Raw genomic sequence first — 12449 nt, forward strand, 5'->3', positions numbered from 1 at the left:
TTAAGAGTCCACAGATTGCAGAGGCTGACGCTGTCCTGGTTCCTGTTCAGTGAAATCCGTTAATGATGCTTCTCAAGTGCAGTGCGTTTTTTTTTTTTTTCTCAGATTTTTTTTCCCTCTTCTGTTGGTCTGCGTTCCATCCTTGCCTTTGCCTGCACTGGGATAAATGCAGAAATGAGGTTTCAGCTGCCAGCGGCAGGAAGGATGTGATTGGTTGGTCTGCCCGTGCAGCGTCATCAACGCCAATTGCTGACTTTGCTTCCCTTTGACGGCAGGGGTAATCTTCACCCCCTGGTCCGGTTCCCACCCTTCTACCCCTGTCTCTCAGCTCGCTGTATTCACACCCCCAAGTTGGAAGAAACAATCAGAAGCTGCAAGGATTCACCGGAGTGCTGGGTTGGGGGTGGGGGATGTCTTTGGTAGTAAAAGGAATGGTTCATGCCTGCTAAAGCTAGTGCTCTACCATATCCTAGCTACCAGCCAGAATGTTTAACCCTTGTAGTACAGACTGGGTGGTGGAGTTGAGTGACATGTAGGATCTGCAGAACTGCAGAGCTGAGGAGGCTGGCTTTCCAATCTGTGACCTGTTCCCTCACACACTCATCAAGCCAACCTGTGAATCACACTGGCTTATTGCTGTGGATCTAGCCTTGAGAAGCTGCATCTTCTCCTATATTACTGTCTCCCCCTATGTGCGTCTGTAAGGAAATGCCTGCTGTATTCCACTCCTCGTCAGGTGGAGGTAAAACGATTGAAGGAAGCAAAGAACATCTTCACCTACCCCTGGTCCACGAGTGTTCTGCAATGCTCCTGCACTACTCAACTTCACGTTGGTAAGTTCCATCGCTTGTAACAAGTTAGATTGCCCTCACATTTCTATTGATCTTCAGTGATTATGACGCTTTCTTTAATGTCCCTGTGAAGTTTTCGGTGCTTACCACATCTGCAGTATTTGCAGAGACTTTGTTTATGTCCTTGCTTTCCCAGCAATACATTGATTTTCTTCTTAAATCTGACCTTTTACATTGCCTCTCTGAGGGTTTCTTGCAGGAATTGAGATTAATATCAAGTACAGCTGAACACTTTCAACCTTTTCTCAAGTCATCTTATAATAGTTGGAAAGCAGAAACCTGCTCTCACCCCCCCCCCCCCCCCTTTACTTTCTCTGGATCAAAAAGCCCTAAGGAAAGATTACATTTGTAATTATTTTAAAATCAGATTATATTGGACTGAATTTCCAAATTATTAGAATGTGGGGAGGAAAAGTAAATAGTGGGGAGGTTGTAAAAGTGTCCTCACTAATAGGGTTCACTCTAATCTGATTAGGACAGTGTCCAAAACATGTAAGGAACTTGGCTTTCTGGAGTTCACTTCCGCATTGGTGCTACGGTTTCTCCTCCAGTCCATATGGCAAGGTGCAGTCATCCATCTCCTACAGTAAGGAGTACAGTATTGAGGTCTAGTCAGTTATGTGGTCCTTCATGAGAAAGAAGCTATTTGTTGCAGGTCTTAGAGATGAACTTTCAGTTGCTGTTACACCATGGAAGTGTCTGCTAGAAAAGGTGAACAGTTTAACACTTTCTCCACCAGAGGGACCTGAATGACATTTTCGATAGTGTATATATAATGTATATTTTTTTCCATTGCCTCTATACCTTGTGGTTTTAGGAGTACATTTTAAACTGCCATACATATTCAGGCTTGCCCATTTTTACATGTGTTGTGGAGAAATGACTAAACATGACTGTATTGGCTCTATTGTCTAGAAATACAGTAAGTTTATGAAAATGGTGCTCATTTTCCCCACAACAGACAGCCTTCTGGCATAGTCCATGTAACATTACTATTCACTGGGTTTAGTGCGGAGTTCACATTTTGTATACTATTCACATTCCCTTTGTCCCATGGATGGCTGTATAGAATGGCGTAGGTAACTAATGCATTTCTTCAGCCTTTTTTTGGATTGAGGAGACAATAGCTTTCAAGTAAGAAGCAGCTTGGTATGCTATAAGCTGGGGATTTCCTGCAGCAGAACCATTGAGGACTCCTTATGTGGGCAGCAGTCCTTTTCTACAAACAATTCTTCAACAGAAGCCATGTTTAGCACTGCATAGGGGAGAAGAATCTGCTTTTCAGGCGAGATGCAGGCAAAAAATAAACCTCCTAGTATGAGAAATGAAATCTGGTTTACCTGATGCCATGTTATGATCATGCCATTATCATTATTTCTTCACTCCCCTGATTGTCCATAAGTGGACCAGTTCCATGCTATGCCTGACCCTGCAAAGGCTTCAGGCATGTGCGTGGACGATATATAGTAGGTATAATCTCGTTCCATCATGCATCCCTATTAATGTGGATGGCTTTTAGATATGTTGGTTTTGCATGAAGGTGATTTCCTTCAGTGTGAACCTTGATTCATTCTGACTATTGGAAGCCAGGTTCTGTCTTCTCTTCCAGTCTGCCATTCTGTACTGTGTGTATCTATTAAGTGTCACCCCATGATGGTAGTATGGGCTAGAAAATTGACCTTTTGGGTTCTTGCACAGTATACAGATTGTTTCCTTCCATGGTGACCTTTTGTTAATGTAGCTGCTGGATTTCCTAGAAAGCAGTGGATCCTAAAGATTAATTTGCACCTACATTTTACACATCTTTTATCTGTTCAGCAGCACACTGCTTGGATTTACATGCGCTTTGTAGACTATCTCGCTATAGTGGATTTTATAGGGTGGGCTATCATTAGACCTTTATAAGCCCCTAGGCTGCATTGAGGTTAAAGGTTATGACTTCACAGGGCAGGAGCAATGAATTATTCCTAATTGCCTCTCAACCCGTAATCCTACCTCTTCTGTTAGTAAGAGAGAAGTCAGAATCGTCTGCCATGTAGAGTTATTAATGCCACAGTAACAAGCCACACTTGGGTGCCATCTCTACCCTTGGCAAGTTACTGCTAAGCAGGGATTGTCTTGGCTGTGCATTACCTCACGCCTGATCTTGCAAGCTTAGAGCAATAATTTTTGTAGCCTGTCTCTTCAGATCTTGTAGCTCTTAGAAAATGTTACTTTAATGACTGTACTTCGACTGTGACTGTATAATTTCCTTTTTAAAGGTTACCCCTTTTTTTTTTTTTTTTTTAATACACAAGTGGAATAAGGCATAGATGTCAATGAGGGTTTGCTTTGATGCTGCCAAATTCCCTAAAGAGTGGGCATTGTTTTATGAGCAGCTTTATGTATAGTTGTTTAAATGCCGGTTTGCTTTACCTGCCGACATCTTGTCATTTACCAATTATGCAGAATGGGGAAACGGAGGCTGGATCAATTACAGTAGTTCCCAGGAGAGCTTATTATAATTTATAAAACATTAGCAGATTAACTGCACCCACTCACTCACTATAGTTAGCATTCTATGTTCCTCTCCCTCCATTTGATCCAAGCTTATAATGGCCAGGACTGCTCCACATTTAGCATTTTATTTTGTTTGCCTGTTAGAAGTTGATTTGACCTTTCTGAATGATTCAAGAGGTTTTTGTGTACTTACTGTAATTTATGTAGACAAATAAGTTCCTTTTACCCGAGGACTGTCTGCTGCTTCTTAATCTTAACACTTCAAGTACTGTATATGATGACCAGCACTTCTGTGAGCCCAGCTCTTTGCAGAGCATTTCATGTTTCTATGAGGGCAGGCCAAGTATGAGCTAACCTGCGGGCTAATGGCGCAGAATATTAAATTGAAAGGCAACTGGCATGAATTTATGGAAACACATTTCTTGCCAAGATGGAAAGACCTCATCCCTGATAACTCCTTAGGGTACATGCACATGCTCAGGATTCATGTGCGGAGAATCAGCACATGTTTGCAGGAGAATCCGTGCGGTCAATCAGTGTCAATTGATGTGGATTTGGCGCAGATTTTCCGCATGCGGATTTTACTAAGTGAATGAAGAAAATCAGTTCAGGAAAAATAAAATTAAATTGACATGCTGCGGATTTTAAAATCCACACCGCAAGTCAAAATCCGCACTGAAAAAAAATCATGTGCATTGAGAATTTCTAATTCTCATAGAATACAATGTACATGATACATGGCCTACGGCGCGAAAATCCGCACGCAATCCTGATCGTGTGAGTTTAGCCTTAAAGATATATTTTCCACTTGGCAGATTTGTCTGCAACTGAATCTCAGTTCCATGTATCTGTTTCTACAGCATGGAAGGGAATTTCTTCTAGTCCCATTCAAATGACAGAGATAGTTGCAGATGTTACTGCAGCATGTCTGCCATATGAACATACCCTTAAAGAGGGACGCTATACCCAGCTTTAAAATAAAAAGGCAACCAACAAAAAAATAACACAATCTCCTTCTTTGTCTTTAATTGCACTTGTTTTGTCAGATATCCTGGTTTGATTTCGGGAAAGTTGTTACCAGAGATCTCTAGTTCCTATCAAGGGTGTGAGGTTTGGCATGTCTCTTATATTACACATTCCAAGGTTAAGATACTTAAAGGGGTTCTGCACTTTGTTTTAATTGATGATCTATCCTGCTGTTTGAGAAGGCAGCGGCGCTCCAGTAGCGCCGCGGCCTTCTCTCTGTTTACCGCCGGCCAACTGACGTCATGACTAGTTTACTTGAATGGAGCTTAGCCCCGCCCACGCTAGTTGATACTAGTCGTGACGTCAGTGGGCCGGCGGTAAACAGTGAGAAGGCCGCGACGCTGCTGGAGCGCTGCTGCCTTCTCAAACAGCTGAGCGGCGGGGGTCCCGGGGAGGATAGATCATCAGTTAAAACAAAGTGCAGAACCCCTTTAAGATTGTACAATCCCTCAAATGCTCCCTCAGAAAATGTATTCCAACTTTAGCTGTCCTAGGTCCAGGCGCATAGGTGAGGGAACTCCTGTTGAAAGCATAGGATGGGATGCTCTCAATTGGGTTATTCCTGAGCCACAATTCTCTCAGCAATTTGCGGAACGGATTTGGCGGCCCATTGTAGAAATGCCTATTCTGTCCGCAAAATGGACAAGAATAAGACATGCGCTATATATAATAAATATATATAGATATATATAGATATATATATATAGATAGTGTATATATATTTTATTTATTTTTTTCCGGGGCCACGAAATGGTGCAACGGATGCAGACAGCACACTGAGTGCTTGACAAAGGCTACATCCTACATCTAGCCGAAACGTTGCAAATTTGTACAGCACCTTGGAAACCTGAATAAAGAAGTTTATACAGATGCTGCTGTAGCCCACATCTTTCTAGCACACTGCTGTCCGCATCTTTTGTGGCCCCATTGAAGTGAATGGGTCCGCATACGAGCCGCAAAAAAGCGGCTCGGATGCAGACCACAAAAACGGTTGTGTGCATGAGGCCTAAAAGTGGAGAAAGAGAGGCATTTTTCTCTTAAGATGTACTATAAAGTTTGTTTTTTAATTTGATTGTACTATTAAAGGGGCATACCCATATCAGACATTGACTTATTGCAAGGGACCTCGTGTAGGATCCTTTAGGGTTGCTGTTACCGTTAGGGTGCTGGCACACAGTGCAGTTCTGCCATGCGTTCAGGGTGCAGTTTACAATTTAGCCAGTTTAGCAGCCTCGTTAAACCCTGGTGTTGGTGTTATGCAAAGTGGGAATGATTTAACGCGGACCTGTCAACGCTCCTGACATACCTATTTGAATAGCTACATGCATTCCCCACGTACTAACAATTCTGGAGCATCTATTCTTATGGCTAGTCATGTTGTGCCATTAATTATTATTTGCTCTAGAAGTTATGAGTGAACTGCTACTAGCCTTCAGTAAGGGTACAGAGGTGCGGTAACTAGGTGTGTGTTCCTGTACAGTCTGAAAATGGTAGCACTGATTGGATAGAGTCAGACTGTGCAGGTACACAACCCCCCCCCCCCCCCCCCCAACTTGTTACCTCCCCTCTGTACCCTTACTGAAGGCTAGTAGCAATTTATTCATAACTTCTAGTGCAAATAATAAAGGAACGACACAACATAGAGCCATAAGAATAGATGTTCTAGAATTGTTATTACATGGGGAATGCATGAAGCTATTAAACCAGACAGTGGAGAAAGGTCCTCTAGGTAATTTCAACTTGCTACAATGATGAACTGCATCCTAACTGCATGTCAGAACTGCACCCAGATGTGCCAGGACCCTTATGAGAGTTCTGAAAACGGTCGCAGTAGCACTTTAAGTTTAGAGTAGATGCGGCGTCATGCAGGAGTCTGCATCTACTAGGCCTGCCCTTCACGCTTCCCGCCCCAGACTACAGTGAAGAGGACTGCTACTGGCTCAGGCTCTTCATCGCTGCGGTGCGTCTCCTTCTCAGAACTGTGGCAAGTGGCGGTACGATAGGGGGCGGTCTCCCCCCCATCATTGGTGGGCAGTGTGCCCCCCCCCCCCCCCCCCGCGCCATCATTGGTGGCAATTCCGATCGAAGTCCCAGTAGTGTAATGCTGAGGCTCCGATCGGCTCCCATGGCAGCCAGGACACTACTGAAGTCCTGGCTCCCATGGCCAGTTACTCTGCAGCAATATACTTGCATGTGCTGTGGCCGCCCGGCGCTCCTTCTTGTTATAACTCATCACAGGTCTGTGCGGCGCATTGCTATAAGCAATGCGCCGCACAAACCTGTGAGTTACAAGAAGGAGCGTCGGGCGGCCACAGCGCATGTAAGTATATTGCTGCAGGCACACTGCCCACCAATGATTTTAATACAGGGGAGGGGGGAGGATTCACTGCCCACCAATGATTTTAATACAGGGGAGGGAGGGGTGCACTGCCCACCAATGATTTTAATACAGGGGAGGGGGCTTCTAACTTTTTTAGCTGGCTCCTAGATTCCAAGGAAATTTGTCAAGCCCTGTCCTAGAGATATGCTATCAATGTCCCAGATTTGTTAAAGCAGCGGTGCCTATGTAAATAGGAGGGAAAAGTGGACACCTATTTTACAGGGTGAGGCCAAAATCTGGACACACCCTTTAAACTGGTGTAATTTATAGAAAATTTCCTTCCAATAAGGGCTGGGCGAGTTTGCAAAAATATTTAAAAATAAAAATTCCATCCCTATAGAGGATTTTCGATTTGAATCTAGATTTTTTTTTATTTTTTTTTGTTAATTAATCTTAAAATGGCTTTATAGACCAGCTATGCAGGGGTTACTGTAAATAGATGGTATCCCTGTTGCAGCCTTGCTTTTCACAGACCCATAGACTATAATGGACGTGATGGTTCAGCAAACAGACAAAATAGAGCATGCATCCATGCTAAAAACATGGACCTATGGACGGTGCTAAAACACTGATGTCTGCCCCCCCCCCCCCCCCGTCTCCAGACTATGATTGATAGGTTTCTTTCCTATGCAGAACAGGAAAAAAATTGTCATTGTGAGGTCGCAGGGACAGCGAGCCTCATCTCCCTTGTAGCGCTACTACTGAAGTCCTGGCTCCCATGGCCAGTTACTCTGCAGCAATATACTTGCATGTGCTGTGGCCGCCCGGCGCTCCTTCTTGTTATAACTCATCACAGGTCTGTGCGGCGCATTGCTATAAGCAATGCGCCGCACAAACCTGGGAGTTACAAGAAGGAGCGTCGGGCGGCCACAGCGCGTCGGGCGGCCTATGCAGAACAGGAAAAAAATTGTCATTGTGAGGTCGCAGGGACAGCGAGCCTCATCTCCCTTGTAGCGCTGGAGTGCACTGCACAGTTCTACAAGTACTAACTGCCTGCCTAGAAGTGACAGACCACTGAAATCAGCTATACTACGCTGTCCTCAGGGAGGATAACATAGAGGTGACAGGTTCCTTTTAACATTCCCCTACAAAATCTGACGCTGGCAGCACGGATTGGAGTGTCAGTACCAGGGGCGGATTAAGTGCATCATAGGCCCAAGGCTGTTTCCTAAACTTGGGCCCCTTTTCTCTATTTATTAATGTGATAGCGGAATATCCATAACGGAATTCTTAGATAACCCGAACCTTATACGCCGAACTTGAAAACAGAAGTTCGCTCATCCCTAGTGCCCAGCCCAGCACACCAAGTGTTTGAACATCAAAATCGTGGATTATTAATCCCTGTAATCCATCATTTTAATGGTCAAAAACTTGGTGTGCTGGGCTAGGCACCTGTGAAGAGAAGGATCAATTGTAATCCACCATTTTAATATCAAAAACTTGGTGTAATAATCCATCATTTTTATAGTCAAACACACTTTGTGATGGGCAGTGGCCCCTGTGAAAAAAGAGGCAGAGCAGAGGCCAGGCAGCAGCCATTTTAGTCAGATTAGAGCCAAAGCTGCAGAGTGGCTGTAGCCTGTAATCTGACTAAAATGGCCACTGCTGGCCAATGTCTCTGTGCCACTGCTCTTTCTCTCTCCTCACAGGTGCCCAGTAGTGCTGAGCGAACTTCTGTTTTCAAGTTCGGTTTTTAAGCTATAGGTTATCTAAGAATTCCGTTATGGATTCTGCAAACAGGAACCATAATTTAGGGTCCGTGGTAGCGGAATATCCATAATGGAATTGTTAGATAACCCAAAACTTATACGCCGAACTTGAAAACAGAAGTTCGCTCATCCCTAATCCCCAGATCAGCCCACCAAGTGTTTGAACATCAAAATGGTGGATTATTAATCCCTATATCATACAGGGATTAATAATCCATCATTTTGATGGTCAAAAACTTGGTGTGCTGGGCTGGGCACCTGTAAAGAGAAGGATCAATTGTAATCCACCATTTTAATATCAAACACTTGGTGTAATAATCCATCATTTTTATAGTCAAACACACTTTGTGATGGGCAGTGGTACCTGTGAAAAAAGAGGCAGAGCAGAGGCCAGACAGCAGCAGCCTTTTCAGTCAGATTAGAGCCAAAGCTGCAGAGTGGCTGTAGCCTGTAATCTGACTAAAATGGCCACTGTTGCTCTGCCTCTCACTCACAGACACAGGCAGCCCACAATCCCACTGCCCTGCTGCCCAGGCCATCACCATTCATTAGAATTTACTAGCTTTGGCTGCTGCTGCGCCTGCTCACTTGAATACTGGAAGTTAACTCAGACGAAGCAGGTCCTCCTTGCTGCTTTCTCTCACAGACCCAGCCAGGCTGTCCTGACTCCTGGCGCTGGCAATAGTAAGTGGTGGCACTGAAAAGACTGGGGGCGGGCACATCGGGGGCGGGAATAAAGCACTGCAGTGTGCCTTCTGTGATGGAGGAGGCGGAGCTACAGTGACTGACTGAGTCACGTGCCCCCCTCCTCTCCTCAGCACTCTGTCTTCCGGTGAATCCGCCCTGCTTCATTTTTACAGACTATATTCACGGCGCTGAAGGGGGCGGGATCAAGCAAGCCGGCCGGCTGTTACTGTCTGCACTGCATCAGGCAGCGCAGCGGCGTGTAAGTGAAGCGCTGGCTGTGCGTCGCTACTGCAGATATATTTTAGTAACTTGGGGTCTGGTGGTGGCGCAAAATGGGGCGTTTAGGATGGCAAATTGGCGATGGGCCCCTCACTCACCCTGGGCCCGGGGCTGCCGACCCAAACGCCCCAATTATAATCCGCCACTGGTCAGTACACAAGGAAATAGCCCCAACTTGTGTCACCCAATTTGTCAATTTATTCATACATTTCTAGGAGTAATGACAGAGGAACAGCCCAATGCAGAGTTGTAAGAAAAGATACCAAGAATAATTTCATGGGAAATAAAATGATTTTCAAAAAGACCTGTCAGCTGGCGACAGATATGCTTGAACTCCCTTTTTTGGAACACTTGCAGCGTCGTAGCCATCAGCTGGTTTATGGCAAATCCATGGCCATGTGAGAGTGCATCTGCAGATAAAGAAATAAAGCAGATCATCAGCACAATTGTCCTCCCCAAAGTCCTATGTGAAGCAGTACTTATTAAGCCATATGCAAATGAATAAGTTTTGTTTTTTTTGTTAGTTTTTTTGTAAGCTCAAAGGACCTCAGTGCAGTACCAGTTATGCCCTGTCATAACGCCTTGCCTGGTAAGCAGCAGTCCTCGTTCACTAAAAGGATTGTTATATATATTTATATATATATATATATATATATATATATATATATATATATTTTTTTTTTTTTTTTCAAATCCATTAGTGTTTTGGGTTTAGTCCAGATTAGGGGATTAGCAGATCTGGATTTTGCATTTTTGTCCCTGCTGAGCTGGTTAGTGTAAGTATGCTAATGGTGGAAGCAGGGATGTAAGAATTTCTCCCGCCAGACGAAATATGCCAGCTTTTCTTAAGGATATTTTTTATTTTTTTCATTTCATTGCACCGTTGGGCAGGACTGGGGATTTGCCTGCCAGGGTTGCTTAGATTTTGTGGAATATGATTGGGCTTTGACCAGTGGCCAAAGAGTTGGGATTTTTGGGGGAAAATGATTGATGTAAGTGGTGGTGTGTTCTGCTCTTGTTATGAGTGTGTATGTTTGTGTGTTTTTTTCAGTATGTACTACGTTTCCATGTTCTGCAGTGCTAGATTCCACAATGTGAGATTGACAGCTTCCTGACCTTTTTACGTATAATGGTAATGTTGTATTTCCTAATGCACTAACTAGTTGATAGTCTTCTCCAGGAGATCAGGCTAGGTTTCAGCTCATTCCCGCTAGAGTGAGTACACTGAAAGTCTTCCTGAGTACATATGGCTTTTAGGGATCTGATTCTTAAATAAGCTCAGACTGCTAGCCAGCACTATTTCTTCCTAAGGAAAGGGCTACCATGACCTGATACGTTGCCTTGCAGCACAGGGACCATGGTGGCAAGTCCTTTCAGAGGAACCTCAGCTTGATGCTTCTGTTTACAAGGTCTGGTTTCTTTCCGCTATTGTACCTAGGATTGACTGTGTATGAACATGGGCACAGCTGTATTATAGATGCCTTCATAGAGCCCTTTCTGCCCATACTATGCCTCCAAGTTTATTGCAGGCACCATACAGCTTCACAGCGAGTGCTTACGAAGACCATAATACAGCGTGTTGGACTTCACAACTGCAGCCAATCGGTGCCCTAAACTGTACATAGACTGCTCTATGCAGGCACGTCGCTGCTACTGTTTCAGCACAACTAGCGTTGTGAGTGGACAGCGCTGGAGAAATGGGGTATTTTTTTTATTGTTTATGTAACACACTGTAGGGATTGTCCAAGATATTTATTCATCTTGGAAAACCATTTAAGGACTTGTTCCACATACAGCTCATCCACAGGATAGGTTAAAAAAAATAAGAAAAGTGAACCCTTGGAGTCCCATTGATCGCTAGAACAAAAGCTCTATTCAAAGTGTGTGGGACCTGAGATTCTTACCAATAGGCCAAGCCACTTGCATGCTCTTTCTGGCCACAGATTTCTGTAGGTGAACATGGACTCAATGGAGGATGCACACCCAATGACGGCATCGGTCTCTGCAGGCAGTGTTACTGAACATCGCCATTAGGTCTGGAAATGTTTTAATATTGCAGCTAGTCGGATTGCATCACTGTAAATGTGAGAAATTGTTATGCAGGTAGCAGCTTAATTATATGCAGGAGACCAGGAGTTGTTTATTAGCATGGCTTGAGATGCATTCTTGATGCAGAAAACCATTCCCACTAATCAGTACACCCCCCTTCGATGTTCTTCTACACCCTGTAATTAAATGGAGTGTGCTGATTGAGACAGCTTAACGCATCGGGTTTCGATGACTAGGTCTTATGTTTTCTGAAATAATGTGGCATTAGCATCCTTGGTTGGACTTTTACATTTAGAGCAGCCTTCGTGGTAATGCATGCTCAGAAATTCTCTATAATCATGTCTGAACAGCTATGAATCGTATTGCGATTAGATATTTTATTAACAGATGTAGGTCGGGGGCATCTGATTTTAGATATTCTGGGTAATCCCAGCTTTTTAGCTGCAGACAGTACACATTCCTGTTAACTTGGAACCACACAGCAGTGCATCACTGGGCTGTACATTTATAACCCAATGAACTGTGCGAGGTATGTTATTCCAGCATATATCAAATGGACATCTGGAATTATAACTGTGCTGCATGGCTTTGGAACTTGGCAAAGCTTCCAACTCCAGAAGAAGGGCTTTACTACAAAGCCCACCTGTACCAGTGCCCAGAATATAATTATACCAAGCTTGGTTGTGTTAAAATCCCTTTAGCTTGTACTCTGATAAGCTTAGCTTTCTTAATGGCAGCACGATTTTAATTGATTAATCGTTTCCTTGTTTAATCCCTTTTTTTTTTTTTTTCCTGTCCGTGGTGCATTTTAAAAACTGTGGATGGTAAAGTTCAGGGGGGTTACAGGTTCTCATTGAGGAGATCCAGTGGTGTACGGAGACTTTCAGGCAATATTCCTTGGGGAAAGATGATGCAAAAGAACTCTCCTTCAGTTAGATGATTACCTCTACCAGCCAAGCCAGAGACTCC

At 44.0% G+C, this 12449-nt stretch overlaps 1 protein-coding gene across 2 annotated transcripts in view; it reads left to right on the forward strand.

The window, feature by feature from the left end:
- Positions 1-12449, forward strand: part of SND1 (staphylococcal nuclease and tudor domain containing 1) — a 602204-nt gene that overhangs the window by 406446 nt on the left and 183309 nt on the right. The gene's annotated exons all lie outside the window — the stretch shown is intronic.

This window comes from Bufo gargarizans, chromosome 2 (genome assembly GCF_014858855.1).
Source record: "Bufo gargarizans isolate SCDJY-AF-19 chromosome 2, ASM1485885v1, whole genome shotgun sequence".
Lineage (NCBI taxonomy): Eukaryota > Metazoa > Chordata > Amphibia > Anura > Bufonidae > Bufo > Bufo gargarizans.